Consider the following 13167-nt stretch of genomic DNA (forward strand, 5'->3'; position numbering starts at 1 on the left):
TCAGGTCCTTATGCTTGTGCAGCAAGAGCTCATACCCTCTGCACCATCTTCCCAGCCCCCAAATCATTCTTTTTTTTTTTAAAGACTCCTTTGTTCTTTTTTTTTTTTTTTTTTTTAATTTATTTGAGAGCGACAGACCGAGAGAGAAAGAGGCAGAGAGACAGAGAGAGAGAATGGGCGCGCCAGGGCCTCCAGCCACTGCAAAAGAACTCCAGATGCGTGCGCCCCCTTGTGCATCTGGCTAACGTGGGTCCTGGGGAGTTGAGCCTCCAACCCGGGTCCTTAGGCTTCACATGCAAGCGCTTAACCGCTAAGCCATCTCCCCAGCCCCCAAGTCATTCTTTATTTCAAGAGATAAATGTGGAGCCACATTGCCGAGGTTCAAATCCTGGCCTGGAGCCTTCCAGATGTGTGCTTCATCCACGCAAGCTGCATGTGGTGACTCATTAATTGTTTATGGAGCCCCTTTGGTGGGTCATACCTAACAGAAATTTAAAACTATTCACAGTTTTTTACTTGATACACAGTAATTGTGATATGTATGGGGTACATTGTGGCATTTCAATATTGTGCCCAATGCATAGATCACAATGACTGCGCACATGCATCAACTCAGTCACTTATCATTTCCTTGTGTTAGGAACATTGGAAGTCCTCTCTACTAGCTGTTTTGAAATACACAATTAATTGTTGTCAACTATAGTTATCTCCCTGTGCTATAGAACATTAGAACATATTCCCACCTTCCCATGGCACCCAGTGCCCACTGCTCATGCTCTCCATCCCTCCTGCCCACCACTATCCCACTCTCTATTCCCATAAGGTCAACTTAAAAGTTTTAAGTTATTTGGGCTGGAGAGATGGCTTAGTGGTTAAGGCACTTGCCTGTGAAGCCTAAGGACCTTCGTTGAATACCCCAGGACCCACGTAAGCTAGATGCACAGGGGGCGCCTGCATCTGGAGTTCATTTGCAGTGGCTGGAGGCCCTGGTATGCTCATTCTCTCTCTGCTCTTTCTCTCTCTCCCTCAAATAAAAAACAAAACAAAACGTATTATTTGTGGGTATGTATGTGTATGTGTGTGTGTGTACTGGTATATAATGTGTGAGAATGGTCTTGAACATGCATATACCAGGACATGCATGTAGTGGTCAGAGGACAAACTGGAATATTAGTTCTCTCATTCTTTCTCTTTCTTTTTTTTGTGGGGAGGGGTACCAAGGTAGGGTCTCTCTCTAGCCCAGGCTGACCTGGAACTCACTATATAGTCTCAGGCTGGCCTCAGACTCATATCGATCCTCCTACCTCTGCCTCCCAAGTGCAGGGATTAAAGGTGTGTGCCACCATGCCTGGCTAGTTCACTCTTTTCACCTTGACAGGGTCTCTCTCTTGTTTTTTGCCATTGAAAACACCAGACTAGCTGGCCAGTGAGCTTCAGGTTTCTCCTGACTCCACCTCCATCTTCTGCTGCCATAAATGTATTGGGATTACAGACATGTGCACCACTGCATGCCAGCTTTTATGTGGATGCTGGTGTTCACGTCTCGGGTGGTCAGGTCTGTGGAACAAGCATTAACCAAGTCAGATGGCTTTGGAATTCATTATGAGCTGGCCTGAAATTCACTGTGTAGTCTCAGGCTGCTTGAACTCATGGAGATCCTCCTACCTCTGCCTCCCAAGTGCTGGGATTAAAGGCGTGTGCCACCACACCCGGCTTTTAAAATCATATTTTTATTTGCATTTCTTTTTGAGTTGTTGGGGATTGAACCCATGTTCTTGTGCATATATAAGTGCTCTACCACTGAGCTATGTCCCCAGCTGAAACAGGGAGCATTTAGGAGCAGAATTTAAGAAACAGTAACTGAGAACAAAGTACAAAACAGAGTAGAAAGTATCAGAGTGTATATATAACATGAAGGTCAATGCCTGGTGACATTTTCATGGCAGTTATGTGTCTTTAGTGACAATGTCAACTCTCTTTCCTAGAAATAACAAAAATCTAATAGTGATCTTGGGGACCCTAACTACCCTCTCCCTTTCATTCTCTGTTAGCAGTGAGGCTGATAATAGTTTTAACCTGCCAAGATTAATGTGGGGATAAAACCAGTTCGTACTAGTTTAGAGGTTTAGGACAGTCCCTGGAACACAGCCACAGTGTAACAAATGTGGTCTCACCATTAATAAAGCCCTCCAGGGGCTGACCCACAGTGGGTGCCTTTGTTTTTCTCTGAAAAGAATTGCAAATGGGGGGCTGGAGAGATGGCTTAGAGGTTAAGCGCTTGCCTATAAAGCCTAAGGACCTTGGTTTGAGGCTTGTTTCCCAAGGACTCATGTAAGCCAGATGCACAAGGTGATGCATGCTTCTGGGGTTCATTTGCTGTAGCTGGAAGCCTTGGTGTGCCCATTCTCTCTCTCTCTCTGCCTCTTTATCTCTCTGCCTGTCTGTCGCTCTCAAATAAATAAATAAAAATAAACAGCCGGGTGTGGTGGTGTACGCCTTTAATCTCAACATTTGGGAGGCAGAGGTAGGAGGATCACCATGAGTTCGAGGCTACCCTGAGACTCCATAGTGAATTCTAGGTCAGCCTGGGCTAAAGTGAAACCCTACCTTGAAAAACAAAAAACAAACAAACAAACAAAAACAACAACAACAACAAAAAAAAGGAATTGCAAATGTGTAAAGTGATGTTCCTCTTGTCCAGTCATTATTCATCGAATGAATGTTTTAGACTTCAATTCCTACCAGGGGAATGTTAAGGTCTGGTTTGGTGGGGATTGGCTCAAGGTACTGATCAGTTGGTTTTCTGTGCCTGGCCTACCAGAAGCCTGTTCCTGGATGGATGACCTGTAATACCATCTGTGTGAGAACAAGGTTCAGGGCTGCCCTCTGATTGAGAAGAGCAGAGGATGAGCAAGGTCTCTGGAGCCTCCATAGATTTGCTGTGGATTCCTAGTTTTATTATTTACCGAGTTTCTTTTTGTTTTTATGAGAGAAAGAGGGGAGAGAGAAAGTGAGAGCAAGAGCGAGAGCAAGAGAGAGAGAGAGAGAGGGAATGAATTGGCACACCAGGGCCTCTAGCCACTGCAATCACACTCCAGATGCACGGGCAACTTATTTATGTGAATGGGTGACCTTTTGCGCATCTGGCTTACATGGATTCTGGGGAGTTGAGCCTAGGTTCTTAGGCTTCACAGGCAAGTGCCTTAGCCACTAAGCCATCTCTCCAGCCTTTGCTGAGCTTCTTAACATCTCTGTGCCTCAGTTTCCTCATCCAAAAGGGGAAACTATAGTTCCTACACAATAGTATTGTCATGGGGATCAAGTGTTGGTTAGATGCTTAGTAATGTAATCATCTCATAGGACTAAGAGGATAAAATGGGTGAATATATGTGTGTGTGTATGACTCAGAACAGCACCTTATGTGTAGTGAGTGCTTGACACTTGGTAGTTATTGTTATGAAAACGGCAACCCCTAAACTGAGGGCCTGAGCTTGGAAGCAATAGGAGGAGGTAGTTTGATCTTTTTCTACAAAGAAAATGTGATGAGAGATTCCAGGACAAAATGAGCCTAGAGACTCTACTGATAGGTCCTCAACCATATCTGATCTGCCAGGAATCACATGATATTTTGTTGCTGTGGGTTGAATCCCTCAAAGGGCGTAATAAGGGCTGGAGAGATGGCTTAGCGGTTAAGGTATTTGCCTGCAAAGCCAAAGGATTCTAGTTCGATTCTCCAGGACCCCTGTAAGCCAGATGCACAAGGGGGCGCATGCATCTGGAATTTGTTTCCAGAGGCTGGAGGCCCTGGTGCACCCATTCTCTTCTCTCTCTCTGCTTCTTTCCATCTCTCAAATAAATAAAAAAAGAGTGTGTGATGAGCTTGCATCATATTCATTTAGTGCTCATGATTACCCATGGAGGGAAGACACAGCTAGGAAAACTGAGGCCCAGGGAAGTAAGTAGAGCCTGGGAGTATCCACAGTGCCTCACTGCCCAGCCCTTTCCAAACCCTCACAGAGTTCCCTATTCTAGAATGTCCTGTCTGCTACTCCATGGTGAACTCCTTGAGGCAGGTGGGTATAATCACTAGACACCCATCAAATAGGAATGGAGGGAAAAAGGCTATGTACCCAGAGGACAATGGCAGGGGTATATCAGCGGTCCATCAGTGCCTGGGGTGGCCATACAGCATATCACAAAGAACGTTCCCCTTTACCTTCACAATAAGCAGCCAACCTCAGCCTGGGCGGTCTGTGCTGACCACTCCAGTGGCATAACTGGGACAGCCCAGCTGGGGGCGCTTCTTCCCAACCTGGCCCCATGGGATTCTCAAAGACTGCCCTGGAGGCCCAGGGGAGGTGATTGTGAGGAGCAGGGCTGCAGTGAATCAGCCACAATGGTATTTCTCCAGCAGCTGCTGCGCTAGCGGGTGATAAGGGTTTGCCAAGCCCCTTGGGGGGGGGGGCGGCAGAAGGAGAGCCACTGCCTGCAGTTTGAGCTGGTGTGGGGGGGAGTAGTGGTGGTCCTGAAGGTCTTGGTTCAGTAAGAACCAGGTTCTTCTCAAGACCTTTTTGGGGGTGCCCATGGGGACCTGCTAAAGGACCTCAGTTGGTCTGGTTTTGGGAGCATCCCACACCAACCTGCTAAATACAGGCTGGAGCTGAATTGGAGTGTTAGGTTCAGGAAAGTCCTTGAACCCCAAACCCTAGGTTTGTGTCTACTTTTTTTTTTTTTGATAGTGAACCAGAGAGAATTGGTGCGCTAGGGCCTCCAGCCCCTGCAATTGAACTCCACATGCATGCGCCACCTTGTGCACATGTGTAACCTTGTGCAAGCATCATCTTGCATGTCTGGCTTGCATGGGATCTGGGGAGTCAAATCTGGGTCCTTGAGCTTCACAGGCAAGTGCATTAACCACTAAGCCATTTCTCCAGACCCTCCTGTCTACTTTTTTTTTTTTAGAGGTAGGTCTCACTGTAGCTCAGGTTGACCTGGAATTCACTACGTAGTCTCAGGGTGGCCTTGAACTCATGGCAATCCTCCTACCTCTGCCTCCCAAGTGCTGGGATTAAAGATGTGCGCTACCATGCCTCACTCCTCATGTCTACTTTTAACCAAAGAATTAAATAAAACAAGACCGAGGATAATTATTAAATTATTATATTTATTTAGGGAAGTACAGAATCAAGGGAAAGAAAATGAATATACCCACGTGGCCATAGAGCCCATGTGGTGGGCCTGGAAAAACCATAGAGAAGATAGAAAAGAAAGCTCAAGGAGCTCCTGCCATGTAGAGGGGAAGAGGGGCTAGAGAGCCCATGTGGGAAGTAGGGGTTAGGGTTAGGGTTCCCCCTCATCTAGGGAGGCTAGAAGTTTACCAGAAGCTGGAGGTTCACTAGTGGCCAGGCAGCCCAGAGAACTTGCCTTCCCCCCACAAACATATTTATAGCCTTATGGTGGTGGGCAATACCTTCCAGCTCAGGTGAGTAGACAGCTCAATTGATTGGTGTGGGTTAGGGGCTGTCTCAGGAAGAGGCGAGTCAAGTTCTGGGGGCTGAACCACAGTGCTAGGATTAGATTTAAGTCCTAGAAAAGACCTCCCTCCAAGGAGGGGCACAGGTTATTTGTGGAAAAACAGATCTCAGGAAGAGATAAGAAATCAGATCATACTTTCATCTCTAGCAAGGACAGTTTCAGGGGCCCAGTCACCCTGACTGCCTAACAAAGCTACCTGACTCCCTCTCATTGCTTCCAGAGCCATGGGAGCCAAGTAGAAGGAGAGGGCAGCCAAGGGGCAAGCAAGGCTTGGGTGAGGGCGCCTTCCTTGTTCAGGTGCAGGATGGATGATGGGCATTTCAAATCTCACCCAGGCCCACCTGCCCCTGAAGGGATCACTGCCATCAGGGGCTTTCCCCGGGTGTTGTAGGCTACTTCCATCCTCAGCGATGGTTTGTGACAGCAGGGACCCTAGAAACTCATGGTCGATGCCTCTCAACCCATTTGGTAAGGAGGAAACTTTGGTTAAGAGAGGGCAAGCCCATGATCACACAGCAAGTCAGCAACATTGGTGGCAATGTCCTTCTCAGCGCTGTGACTGGACAGATGTGTGTGTGTGTGTGTAGGGGTCACCATGTCCTTACTTCTTCCTCTGTACCCACCTCCCCCCCCCCCGTCTAGAGACTTTAGGGCCCCCCAGCTTCAGACTCCTGGTTGACAACATCTCCACATCCACATCCAGACCTCTTTCCAGCTCACACACAAAAATCAGGTTTGCCGGGCGTGGTGGCGCACACTTATTTTTGTTTTATGAGGTAAGGCTTGCCCTAGCTCAGGCGGACCTGGAATTCACTATGTAGTCTCAGGGTGGCCCCGCGTGCACACCTTTAATCCCAGTACTCAGAAAGCAGAGGTCGGAGGATCGCTGTGAATTTGAGGCCAACCTGAGACTAATTCCAGGTCAGCCTGGACTAGAGCAAGACCCTACTTCAGAGCCGGGCGTGGTGGCGCACGCCTTTAATCCCACCACTCGGGAGGCAGAGGTAGGAGGATTGCCATGAGTTCAAGGCCACCCTAAGACTCCATAGTGAATTCCAGGTCAGCCTGGGCAAGAGTGAGACCCTACCTCGAAAAACAAAACTAAACTAAACAAACAAAAAAAAAACAAAAAGGTTTGATAGAAATTGGGGGTAGTGCTGGGGAGAGAGGCTGGGCGTCAGGAACCCACAGAGGGCAGCGGGGGTCCGAGGATGGGTGAACCTTGTTTGAGGGTGCCTTTCCAGACAACGGGGGAGCGGGGTGGCAAGCTAGAGAAGCAGCACTGATTTGTTCCTTTCCTCAGTAGACTTTTTCCTGCAGTCGTGCCAATATAAGCTCCTTCTCGACTGCCACGGCGCAGCTGGCGCGACTCTGCTCTCGTGGAGGAGAGGTCCCTGGGTCCTCCCCGACCCCTGCTCCCCTCCTCGCCACTGCACCTCCTCCAGGGGCCGGGCCACTGTTACAGATCGATCCGGGTCTTGTCAGCTACGCGCCGCCCCGCAGCCTAGCGCCAGCCGCCTAGGCACCGCCCCTTGCTGGAATCCGCTTGCTGATTGGTGAGACCCGCGGAGCTATCGGCCAATAGGAAGCGGCTGCGAGCTCCAGCTCTGGGGCGGAGCGCGCACGGAGGGACGAGGGGGGATCCTGGATGCGGAGGGTCTGGGCTTGCGTAGCCCACAGGGCGGCGCCTGGGGAGCCCTGGGCAGGCTGTTCTTTTCCTGCGCCTGGGGCAGAGCCAAAATGGCAAGGAGGGTCTCCAACTCCAACCTCTGGCTGGAGGCTTCACTTCCTCTCGCCCCTCCTCGGATCATCCTACCAGGCTGTAGTAGCAGTGGCCCAGAGCCCACTTTGTTAACTCCTTCACTGGGGTCGGTGCAGACAGGACAAAGATCTTGGGGGCACGGTTTCCCGCAGGGGTGTATGCACGTGTAAGGAGAAGGGCTCCCATCTGACCTGAAGCAGTCCTGGTGCACCCCTTCCCTCAGGGTCCTAGCCTCTTGGTGCCTACACCCCGCCCTCGCTTCTGCCTCTCACCCCGCAAAGGCTGATTCAGCCTGTGCTGGAGTGGGGGAGAAGGGCATCCGTCCAGGCTGAGCTGAGGGATCCGGGGAATCCCGAGCAAGCGAGCGCTGGGAAGAAGTGGGAGGAGAGTCCTCACATTTCCCCCTTTCCTTCCCCGGGAGGTCGCGTCCACAGACACTCTCCATCCCCCAACACACTGACCCATACTTGCATCAAGGTCGCTAGAAAATTGCCCCCATCTCAAGCTGTGGGACAGCACTGTGAACCACTGCTGTGTCTCTCTGTGTGTGTGTGTGTGTTGGGGGGGATAGGGTTGAGAGAGAAAAGAGATGTGGGTCTGTGGGTCCCTAGTTGTCAGAAGACCTCCTTGTCCTTAAACATCACCACATAGGTATCTGAGGATCCTAAAAGACCTAGAACTTGTCTTTCCAGAGCTTAACTCGGTATTTCAAAAAACGGAAAAGAAGGCTGGAGAGATGGCTTAGTGGTTAAAGCAGTTGCCTGCAAAGCCAAAGGACCACAGTCTGATTCATCAGCACCCATGTAAACCAGATGTGCCAGGTGGCGCATGCATCTGGAGTTTGCAGTGGCTAGAGGCTCTGGCCCGCCTATTTTTTTCTTTCTCAAATAAATAAATAAAAATAAACTTTAAAAAAATTAGGGGGGGAGGCTGGAGGGATGGTTTAGTGGTTAAGACGCTTGCCTGCAAAGCCAAAGGAGCCAGGTTCATTCCCCCAGGACTCACAAAAGCCAGCTGCACAAGGGGGCACATGCATCTGGAGTTCGTTTGCAGTGGCTAGAGGCCCTGGGCACATTTCTTCTCTGTCTGTCTCTCTCAAGTAAATAAGTAAAAGTTAAAAATATTAAAAGAAAAAAAAAAAAAGAAACAGGGAAAAGACAGTGGGCTCAGAGGTCCCTACTAGAAGCCCAGCTCTCCTCTCGGACCTGGGCTCTAGCAGGTGGTGCGCCCAGGTTCCTCCTGGGTTACCTCTATGTCCCTCTTGAATCAGGGTGGCAGGGGAGGGGAGTGAATTAGTACTCAGAGCCAGCTCCCTCCTGTGCCTGGCCTTTCTGGGTCTGCAGGGATAAGGCCCGCCCTCCCCAGGCTCTCCAGGCCGGGCTTGGGGATTACCGGAAGCTTATGGTTCCAGTTTCCAACCTCACTCTCATCCCCACCCCCATTTCCACAGGCCAGGGAAAGCGGTTGCTGAGGTTTCATATTTTCCCTCTACTGCACTATTCACCACACAACCCAAGTCCAAGTAAGCAGAATTACTTGTGTGTGTGCATATGTGTGTACATCTGAACATCTATACAGACTACGCCTTGGAGGGTCCTTCTACCCAGGGAATCACCACTTCTCTGACATAAAGTAATGAAAGTTATAGACTCCCCACTGACATACTCAGACGCGTCTTGTGCAGGCGCTCTCCTGAGTGGACACTATCGGGCACAAAAGTTCAATTAGACACTCATCAGAGGTGACCAGACACCAGATATTCATACTCAGCCTGGGGATATGGCTCAGTGGTAGAGTTGTTGGCAAGCATGTGCGAGGCCCTGGATCCAATCACTAGCTAGCATGATAAAAACAGACTGAAACTACACAGCACACACACACACGTGCAATTATCCCAGACATGGGCTCACACCAGACACAAACACATGCATCATTTCACACGCTCCCCAAACTGAAAGCCGCTCACGCCAAGCCATGTGCCTGAGGTTGACAGTCATGTGAGCTTAGCCTAGTGGGAGATGATTTAAGAGTCCCAGGCTTGTTTGGGACTGGGGCAATGACAGTTGGACTAGAGGAGGGGCTGTTGTGGGGATTTAAGCCTTTCTGTGCTGGAAAAAAGAAAGAATAAGCAAACTGGCACCCACTACAGGTGACTTCTGTGCCAAGATGGGTCCTAGTGGTTGGGTGCTCTCATAGCTCCCAGACCTGGTAGTCTGAGCCTCTACTTTCCCTCTTGACTTGGTTGTTGTTTTTCGAGGTAGGGTTTCACTCTAGCCCAGGCTGAAACTGGAACTCACTCTGTAGTCTCAGGCTGGTCTCAAACTCACAATGATGCCCCTACCTGTGCCTTCCAAGTGCTGGGATTAAAGGTGGGCACCCCCTCATCCAGCACTTCCCGTCTTGACACCAATAACCTTCCCCTGGGCAGGCCACCAGTCTCTCAGGTTTCCAGCCAACCCCTGGCATCTTCAGAACCTAGACAGCCCAACCCTGGGGCGGGTACCAGGCACTGTCTGGGCAGAAGGAAGCAATGGTAGTGAGTGCCACCGCCCAGGGCTCAGTTTAATTGTGACTGGCACCACAGAGGACATGGCAGCCCATGATCTGACTGCTGACAGGCTGGCCCACCAGAAGTTGCCAGAATAGCCTTGTGGGACCTTTCAATATACTGGAGCTGGCACAGGTGACCTCTGGAGAATAATAGTAGCCAGTTGTATTCATTTAGCCATCATTCACACATTCCTTCAGCCTTTATTAAACACCTACTGTATGCTCAGCTCTATAAATTCAGAGATAAACAGGCCAGTTTCCTACTCTATAATTTTTTTTTTTTCGAGGTAGGGTCTTGCTCTAGCTGAGGCTGACTTGGAGTTCACTAGGTAGTCTCAGGGTGGCCTCAAACTCATGGTGATCCTCCTACCTCTGTTTCCCGAGTGCTGGGATTTAAAGGCATGTGCCACCATGCCCAGTTTAGAAAGACTTTTTGGTGTGGTGTGACTACTCCATTTATGGAGTGAATAGCCATGTCGTGAAGTGTGATCTCTCTTTAGATTTGCACCTCGAAGGGTCTTCTTTTAAAAAAAAATTATTGGGCTGGAGGGATGGTTTCACAGTTAAAGCACTTACCTGCAAAGCCAAAGGACCCAGGTTCGATTCCTCAGGCCCAAGTAAGCCACATGTACAAGGTGGTACATGTGTTTGGAGTTTGTTTGCAGCGGCTGGAGGACCTGGAGTGCCCATTTTATCTTTCTCTCTCAAATAAATAAATAAAACTATTTATGTGTGTGTGATGTGCATGTGTGTTTGTATGTGTGTGGGCACATTTGTGTGCAGATGCTTGTGCATGTATGGGCATGTACGTGTGGAAGTCAGAGATCGCTGTCAGGTGTCTTTCTTAGTTGCTCTCTACCTTATGTTGAGATAGGATCTCTCACTGAATTTAGAGCTCACCAATTTGGCCAGCAAGTCCTGCAGATCTGCCTGTCTCTGCCTCCCTAGCACTGAGATTTCAGGCGAGCCTACCACATCCAGAATATTACATGGGTGCTGGGGATCTGAACTCTGGTCCTCTTGCTTGCATGACAAGTATTCTATCCACCTGAGCCATCTTCCCAGCCCTAAGAAGTAAAGGTAGTTTAAAAACCCTAAGGTGGAGCTGGGTTTGGTGGTACATACCTTTAATCCCAGCACTCAGGAGGCAGAGGTAGGAGGAACACTATGAGTTCAAGGCCACCCTGAGACTACAGAGTGAATTCCATGTCAGCCTGAGCTAGAGTGAGACCCTACCTTGAAAAACAAAAGCAAAACAAAACAAAACCCTAAGGTGATTATGTAATTTTCTTGCTTAATGGCCATCCACAATTTCCAAGTGCCCTTAATGTAGAATCCAAGTTCCTCAGGGCAGCTTGGACAATCCATTCATGTTGCCTCTGTCTTGCTGTGCCAAATTCTCTTTTTCCATTTATTTATTCATTCATTCAGTTAGTTGCAAGCAGAGAGACGTAGAGAGAGAGAGAGGGAATGGGCATGCCAGGGCTTCCAATTACTGCAAACTCCAGGTGCATGCGCCCACTTTGTGCAACTGACTTTACATGGGTACTGGGGAATCAAACTCAGGTCGATACTCTGCAGGCAAGTGCCTTAACTGCTAAGCCATCTCTCCAGTCCCCCTTTCTTAAGTTTTTAAAGTTTTTTTCTTTATTTATTTGAGAAAGAGAGACATAGGAAGGCGGGGGGGGGGGGGGAGAATGGGCATGCCAGGGCCTCTAGCTATTGCAAATGAACCCCAGATGCATGTGCCCCCTTGAACATCTGGCTTACGTGGGTCCTGGGGAATTGAACCTGGATCCTTTGGCTTTGCGGGCAAGCACTTTAACCACTAAGCCACTTCTCCAGCCCTACGCCCCCTTTTTTTGAGATTAGGTCTTGCTGCGTAGCCCAGCTGACTTCTCAAACCTGCAATCTTGACTCAGTTTCCCAAATACTGAGATTACAGGTGTGTGCCTCTGTGCTCAGCAGTCTGTGTTCAATTCTTGCCTGTATCTCCAAGGCCTTGCATGCTCAGATGGCTGAGGCCCGACTGAGAGGTGAATGGAGGACTGTGTCAGTGAGCTAACACACCGAGGCTCTCTTCTGCAGCAAAGCGTCCAGGCATGCCTGTCCTGAATTCTGCTCTGGAAAGAGTTTCCACTGGCCTAGACTCCTTCTCTGGGCTCCTCCCTAGGGAGGTTGCTGTACCCATTCTCCAGTTTGCTCTGACCCAAGGCCTCTTTGTTGTTAAGGCCAGCCAAATCATCTATGGGGGTGCAGGACCCTTCTAGTGCTGCAGCCACCCCGGCATAAGCCAAGCGTATGGGTACGCACTGAGGCCTGCTGGCCAGCCATCCAGAGCTTCTCTCATGGCCCTTGGCCAGCTGGAAGATCTACAGGGCTGGAGCCTAGCGCCTGGTTCTGGCTGCAATTTCCCTGGCCTCTTCCCTCTCCTCGGCACACTCAGAACTTGGCCTCTGGCTTCCTCAAGGCCTGGCCTTGTCTGAGTTGTCCTTAGATTTTATTTTTGGAAGAAGTAGCATTCTCTCTCCTTATTTACTCCCTTCCTTGAGGGGAGGCGTGGGACCCCTGGGCTCGGCTGGGGATCAGGCTATGCTCTGGGGCCTGGGGTCTGGACCTCTTTGGGCCTCCAAAGACTCTGGCCCCAGCAGATGCTCTCAAGCTAGCTGCCCCTGCCTCCTTCCCCACCCAGTGGATGACTAATGCCTGCCCTGTTCTTCTTGAAGAGCCACCCACTGTCCAAAAGAAATCATTATGATTTTACAGCACCGTTAGGCCCACCTCCTCTCATTGCAGAGGCAATGTAGCTCTGGGGTTCAGAGCAAGCGGGGTGTGGGGGGAGATCCGGCTATAACTCGGCTCTGCTATGTACTGTGTAGCTTGAACCAGTTACTTAACCTCTCTGATCCTCAGTCTCACTTATGGAATGGGGGGATGCTTCTATCTACCCCACAAGGCTGCTGGGAGGATTCAATGAGAGAGCTATGGTAGGGCGCTTTCAACAGTGCAGAGCACACAGACAGCTCTCATTCAATGTAGCTGTTCTGATCACTGCAGACGAAGAAAAGAAAGGGCCAGGGGTGGCAGTGAACTTGCCCAGCATCACCCAGCTCAAGGTGAGCTGCCACCTCCAGTGTTGTTCATCTGTCTCTATCTTCCTTCCAGGGAAAAGGGAGGGCCTGGCACGAGCCCAAAGGAGAATTTTCTTGAATCAATTAGATGGGCAAGTCCCCAACCTCCCATGATGGCCTCCTGCCACTCTAACCAGACAACCTCTGGGGTCGGTTTTCCTCTGTTGCCTTCAGGAACTTTCTTGCTCA

At 49.8% G+C, this 13167-nt stretch overlaps 1 protein-coding gene across 1 annotated transcript in view; it reads right to left on the reverse strand.

Annotated features, from left to right (window-relative positions):
* The window catches only part of Creb3l1 (cAMP responsive element binding protein 3 like 1), a 53728-nt gene that overhangs the window by 25646 nt on the left and 14915 nt on the right, over positions 1–13167 (reverse strand). The gene's annotated exons all lie outside the window — the stretch shown is intronic.

This window comes from Jaculus jaculus, chromosome 1, assembly GCF_020740685.1.
Source record: "Jaculus jaculus isolate mJacJac1 chromosome 1, mJacJac1.mat.Y.cur, whole genome shotgun sequence".
NCBI classification, from domain to species: domain Eukaryota; kingdom Metazoa; phylum Chordata; class Mammalia; order Rodentia; family Dipodidae; genus Jaculus; species Jaculus jaculus.